This window comes from Chenopodium quinoa, unplaced genomic scaffold (genome assembly GCF_001683475.1).
Source record: "Chenopodium quinoa cultivar QQ74 unplaced genomic scaffold, ASM168347v1, whole genome shotgun sequence".
NCBI lineage: Eukaryota > Viridiplantae > Streptophyta > Magnoliopsida > Caryophyllales > Amaranthaceae > Chenopodium > Chenopodium quinoa.
In genome coordinates, this window is record NW_018744367.1 from 8844124 (window position 1) to 8850123 (window position 6000).

Sequence of the window (6000 nt, forward strand, 5' to 3'; positions counted from 1 at the left end):
TTACAGACCAGAAGCGGCCTCCACCTAGGCATTCCGATCACTTGACCTTACTGAAGAATTAGCTGTGTAATAATTCTGAACCCTCTATCAGAATAATACACTTGTTGGAAGGACACCATTCCTTTCATGATGAAGGTGTGACATATCGAGGGCAAAAAACATGGAATGTTTTGGCTGCTTGTTCCTTTGGTAAACTTTTCACGTTTATCAACGTTGGATTTGAAGGTAGTGCTCATGATATTACTGTATGGAATTATTGCTTAACCGTACCAGAATTTCGATTTCCCCATCCACCTCTAGGTACAATTTAGAATAGTGTATGTTTTTACTCCATACATGACACAATACTAATATGCCGTATAACTTTATTTTATAACAGGGAAATATTATCTAGTAGATTCTGGATATCCGAATACCGTTGGATATTTGAGTCCAATAAAAGATAAAGATATTAGAACCCATATGCCCGAATTTCGAAATGGTCCACCACCTCAAGGCATACTTGAACTTTTTAATTATCTTCACTTCGAACAACAATCGAGAGATGTTTTGGACAATTAAAATCTCGATGGAGAATATTGACAATGATGCTAAATATAGACACTAAACATCAATTGGCAATTATGGTTGCTACATTCACACTTCACAATTTTATTCGATTACATGAGTTGGATATACCCATTGAGAGTGGTATAGAAATCGAACCAAGAGAAGATTATGATTTGTTTAACGAGAATCGTAAAGCTGTAATGAACGAAGTACAACTGAATATAGCGAAGGAAATTCTGAACTTCTTGTAATGAAAATTATATTACGTTTATTATTTAGAGCTTATAATGAAATTTTAATTATTATCGTTTATTGTTTGTGCTAATTAATAATAATAATAATAATAATAATAATAATAACCATAATAATAATAATAATAATAATAATAATAATAATAATAATAATAATAATAATAATAATAATAATAATTTGTATTTGATCTGAACTTTTCTGATCTGATCTGAACTTATTTTTTCTAATCTGATCTGAACTTATTTTTTTTGAAATAAGTAAAAATAAGGTGAACTAAACAAGGCCTAACTTTGTGTCCCCTCCGTATGTTTTGTTCCTCCAATTTTCATTTCTATCTCTTTGCACCATTCCCCTCCCAAGGTTTGGAATAATATAGGTTGAATAAGTAAGGCTCAATTGACGAGGCTCAAAAGGGCTGCCAAAAAGATGGATTTTCTCTAAGGCTAAAAACATGGGTTATCTATGTGGAATTTCAAGTTGCCTCCTGTTTGGGGGTTTTCTATGTGTCCTTCGGGAGAGTTACAATTTCCTAGCAGACTTCCTTCTTACGCCTGTACCTGCACCTAGCAGACTTCCTTCTTGCGCCTGTACCTGCACAAGTAACGGAGACTCCGGATGGGGGGTGGGAGTTCCGCCTCCGAAGATTAAGTTAGTATCTTTTCGAAGTGGAATAAGAACAGTAAAAGCTTCTCGGTTCGAGAGCGTTTCAGTAGGTTTGGGCTTTGTTTGGTTTTTTTGTGGTTGCAATTAATGTATGTGTGTCATAAATGAGGTCTACCCTTACTATTTATAGTAAGGGAGAACTGTACCTCAATTAGGGTATAAGGGACACGTGTCTGCAAAGGAATTGGGCCTTTGCAGACCGCTGAAAGATTGACACGTGTCAAGCCTTTATTGGGCCACGTGTCTTAGGGTATTTTCACCCTAAACATCTGCCCCTCACAGGTGAGATGTGGCAAACTCACGTGTCATCTGTGACAGACGTAGGGTGCATGGGGAAGCAGACGGGGGTAAGTGACGGTTCCCCCCTCTTGAATTTCAAATTTTCGTGCAGAAGGTGACTGTTCGCCTTCTGCCTCTTTCTATAAGTAGGGTGGCTACCTCTTTCCTCCGCACTTTTTATTTTCAAAAATTTCCTGAGAAGAAGCTCTGATACCGGCTGCTTCTTTCAAGACTTTCGAGCATCCGGTTTTCGCAAGAACTTGACATCTGCCTTCCGGCTGAGTGCGGATTTAGTAAGGTACCGTCTGTTTTCTCCCTCTTTGCCCCTAGATTAAGGACCTCACTCGGCATTTTGCCGCCTGGGTATATTTTGTCCAAAATATCTGAATTACCCCTACCTCATCCGGGATTTCCCGTGTGTGGTTTTTTGAAATATTTCCCTAGTTGTAAAATGCCCTCATCCGTCATTTTGCCGCATGGGGCTGGCTTGGGACAAGTCCAAAAATCCCCCTCATCCGGCGTTTTGCCGTCTGGAATGTTTAATACACTCCCATCCGGCATTGTTCCGCATGGGACCCCTTTGAGCCAACTTTGTTTTTATTCAGACTAGTCATAAGTAACCCCATCCGGCCTTTAGCCGTATGGGGGTGGTTTGATCAACCTTTGCTTTCAAACATCTTTCAAATTGCCCCCATCCGGCATTTAACCGTATGGGGGTAGTTTGAGCAGCCTTGGCTTTTTCTCAAACATCATTCAAATTGCCCCCATCCGGCATTTAACCGAATGGGGGTAGTTTGGGCAGCCTTGGCTTTTTCTCAAACATCATTCAAATTGCCCCCATCCGGCATTTAACCGTATGGGGGTAGTTTGAGCAGCCTTGGCTTTTTCTCAAACATCATTCAAATTGCCCCCATCCGGCATTTAACCGTATGGGGGTCGTTTGAGCAGCCCTGGCTTTTTCTCAAACATACAAATAGCCCCCATCCGGCTTTTAACCATATGGGGGTCATTTGAGCAGCCTTGGCTCAAAACTGTTTCAAATTGCCCCCATCCGGCTTTTAACCGTATGGGGGTTGTTTGAGCAGCCTCGGCTTTTTCTCAAACATACAAATAGCCCCCATCCGGCTTTTACCCGTATGGGGGTCGTTTGAGATTCCTTCGCTCAAACTTTGTTTCAAATTGCCCCCATCCGGCTTTTAACCGTATGGGGGTCGTTTGAGCAGCCTTGGCTTTTTCTCAAACGTTGTTTAAATTGTCCCCATCCGGCATCTAACCGTATGGGGGTTGTTTGAGCAGCCTTTAGCTTTTTCTCAAACATACAAATAGCCCCCATCCGGCTTTTAACCGTATGGGGGTCGTTTGAGCGGCCTTGGCTCAAAACTGTTTCAAATTGCCCCCATCCGGCTTTTAACCGTATGGGGGTCGTTTGAGCAGCCTCGGCTTTTTCTCAAACGTTGTTTAAATTGCCCCCATCCGGCGTCTAACCGTATGGGGGTTGTTTGAGCAGCCTTTAGCTTTTTCTCAAACATACAAATAGCCCCCATCCGGCTTTTAACCGTATGGGGGTCGTTTGAGCAGCCTTGGCTCAAAACTGTTTCAAATTGCCCCCATCCGGCTTTTAACCGTATGGGGGTCGTTTGAGCAGCCTCGGCTTTTTCTCAAACGTTGTTTAAATTGCCCCCATCCGGCGTCTAACCGTATGGGGGTTGTTTGAGCAGCCTTTAGCTTTTTCTCAAACATACAAATAGCCCCCATCCGGCTTTTAACCGTATGGGGGTCGTTTGAGCGGCCTTGGCTCAAAACTGTTTCAAATTGCCCCCATCCGGCTTTTAACCGTATGGGGGTCGTTTGAGCAGCCTCGGCTTTTTCTCAAACGTTGTTTAAATTGCCCCCATCCGGCGTCTAACCGTATGGGGGTTGTTTGGGCAGCCTTTAGCTTTTTCTCAAACATACAAATAGCCCCCATCCGGCTTTTAACCGTATGGGGGTCGTTTGAGCAATTTCCAGCCCATCTCTGCTATCCCTCATCCGGGACTCCACCGCTTGGGGGGCTTTTAAATGAGCTTCCAATTAAACATGTCTGATCTATTTTTCTTTATTTCAGCTTCAAACACATTCGGAGATTTCCGCCTGTGTAGGTTTCAAGCCACCATCTCAGCAAATTCCAACCTCCAAAGGTACCGTCTGCACCCTTTTTCAATTCTTTTTGTTAATTTTCCGGTTGCATAAATAGGATATGGACCCTTCAATTATACACTCGGCACAGTTTACGACTGCTGTCAGGCGGTCACCAGGCACGGCTGAGTCTAGGACTGGGACTGCCGTCTGGGGGTATTTGGGCGAACCATCACCTACCTCGAATCCGACCGTCTCTGTTCATGTGCAGGACAGAATGGCTCGGATAAGATGGATGGCAGTTGACCCGGATTACAAATCCGACGACGCAGCCGAAGATCCGGCTGATCCCAGAAACGAGGACCAGACGGCAGGACCGTCTGGTGAAATTCCTTTGGAAGAAACCCTGGGGACTTGTCAAGATTCCCCGAGTGGTCCGAGCACACCGGGTGATAGCATATTAGAAGACTCTGATTCTAATGCCGAAGGATCCGGCGATGAATCTGCTGGAGAAGGGTCTGGGTCCGAATCTGAAGCCCCTGCACAGGAGGCTGAGCCTATTGTTGAGGAGGCCTACAAATGGCCGGCTAAGGGGGATCCGACTGACATGACCATGTCTGCAAGAGACGTGGTCACCCTTACTGCAACCCTTCCTGCCTTTCTTTTTAAAAGGAAACCAGTTGGGAAGGACTGGGAAATAAGAGTCCCGCCTGTTAATGCAACCGTCGTATGGGCGGACGACTTGGACCATGCCGATGATTTTTTCGGGAAATATTGTCTTTTTCACGAGCAAATATTGTCTTTTTCACGAGCAAATATTGTCTTTTTCACGAGCAAATAGTCTTTTTCACGCCCGGGACAATATTTGCTCGTGAAAAAGACAATATTTCCAAGTCGTCCGCCCATACGACGGTTGCATTAACAGGCGGGACTCTTATTTCCCAGTCCTTCCCAACTGGTTTCCTTTTAAGTCATAGTTATTTCCCAGTCCTTCCCAACTGGTTTCCTCGTGAAAAAGACAATATTTGCTCTTATCCCGGGCGCTTAGAGGACTCTTCATAGGAGACGGTTTCCTTTAGAGGACTCTTATCTTTGGAACGGGTGTTCTTGGTCCTCAAAGAGCCATCCGCAGCAGTGTAGGCTTCCAAGTCATAGTTATCGGTTGTATCCTGGTTGCATTAACAGGCGGGACTCTTATTTCCCAGTCCATCCGCAGTAGTGTAGGTTTCCCAGCCATCCCCACAGACGGCGCCAGATGTTTGGGGGTTTTCTATGTGTCCTTCGGGAGAGTTACAATTTCCGACAGGGGCCTGCCAGCTCAGGAAGCCAAACGCCCGATACCGGTAGAAGGGTCCCTAGCACAAGTAACGGAGAATCCGGATGGGGGGTGGGAGTTCCGCCTCCGAAGATTAAGTTAGTATCTTTTCGAAGTGGAATAAGAACAGTAAAAGCTTCTCGGTTCGAGAGCGTTTCAGTAGGTTTGGACTTTGTTTGGTTTTTTTGTGGTTGCAATTAATGTATGTGTGTCATAAATGAGGTCTACCCTTACTATTTATAGTAAGGGAGAACTGTACCTCAATTAGGGTATAAGGGACACGTGTCTGCAAAGGAATTGGGCCTTTGCAGACCGCTGAAAGATTGACACGTGTCAAGCCTTTATTGGGCCACGTGTCTTAGGGTATTTTCACCCTAAACATCTGCCCCTCACAGGTGAGATGTGGCAAACTCACGTGTCATCTGTGACAGACGTAGGGTGCATGGGGTAAGTGACGGTTCGTCTGCTTCCCCCCTCTTGAATTTCAAATTTTCGTGCAGAAGGTGACTGTTCGCCTTCTGCCTCTTTCTATAAGTAGGGTGGCTACCTCTTTCCTCCGCACTTTTTATTTTCAAAAATTTCCTGAGAAGAAGCTCTGATACCGGCTGCTTCTTTCAAGACTTTCGAGCATCCGGTTTTCGCAAGAACTTGACATCTGCCTTCCGGCTGAGTGCGAATTTAGTAAGGTACCGTCTGCTTTCTCCCTCTTTGCCCCTAGATTAAGGACCTCACTCGGCATTTTGCCGCCTGGGTATATTTTGTCCAAAATTTCTGAATTACCCCTACCTCATCCGGGATTTCCCGTGTGAGGTTTTTGAAATATTTCC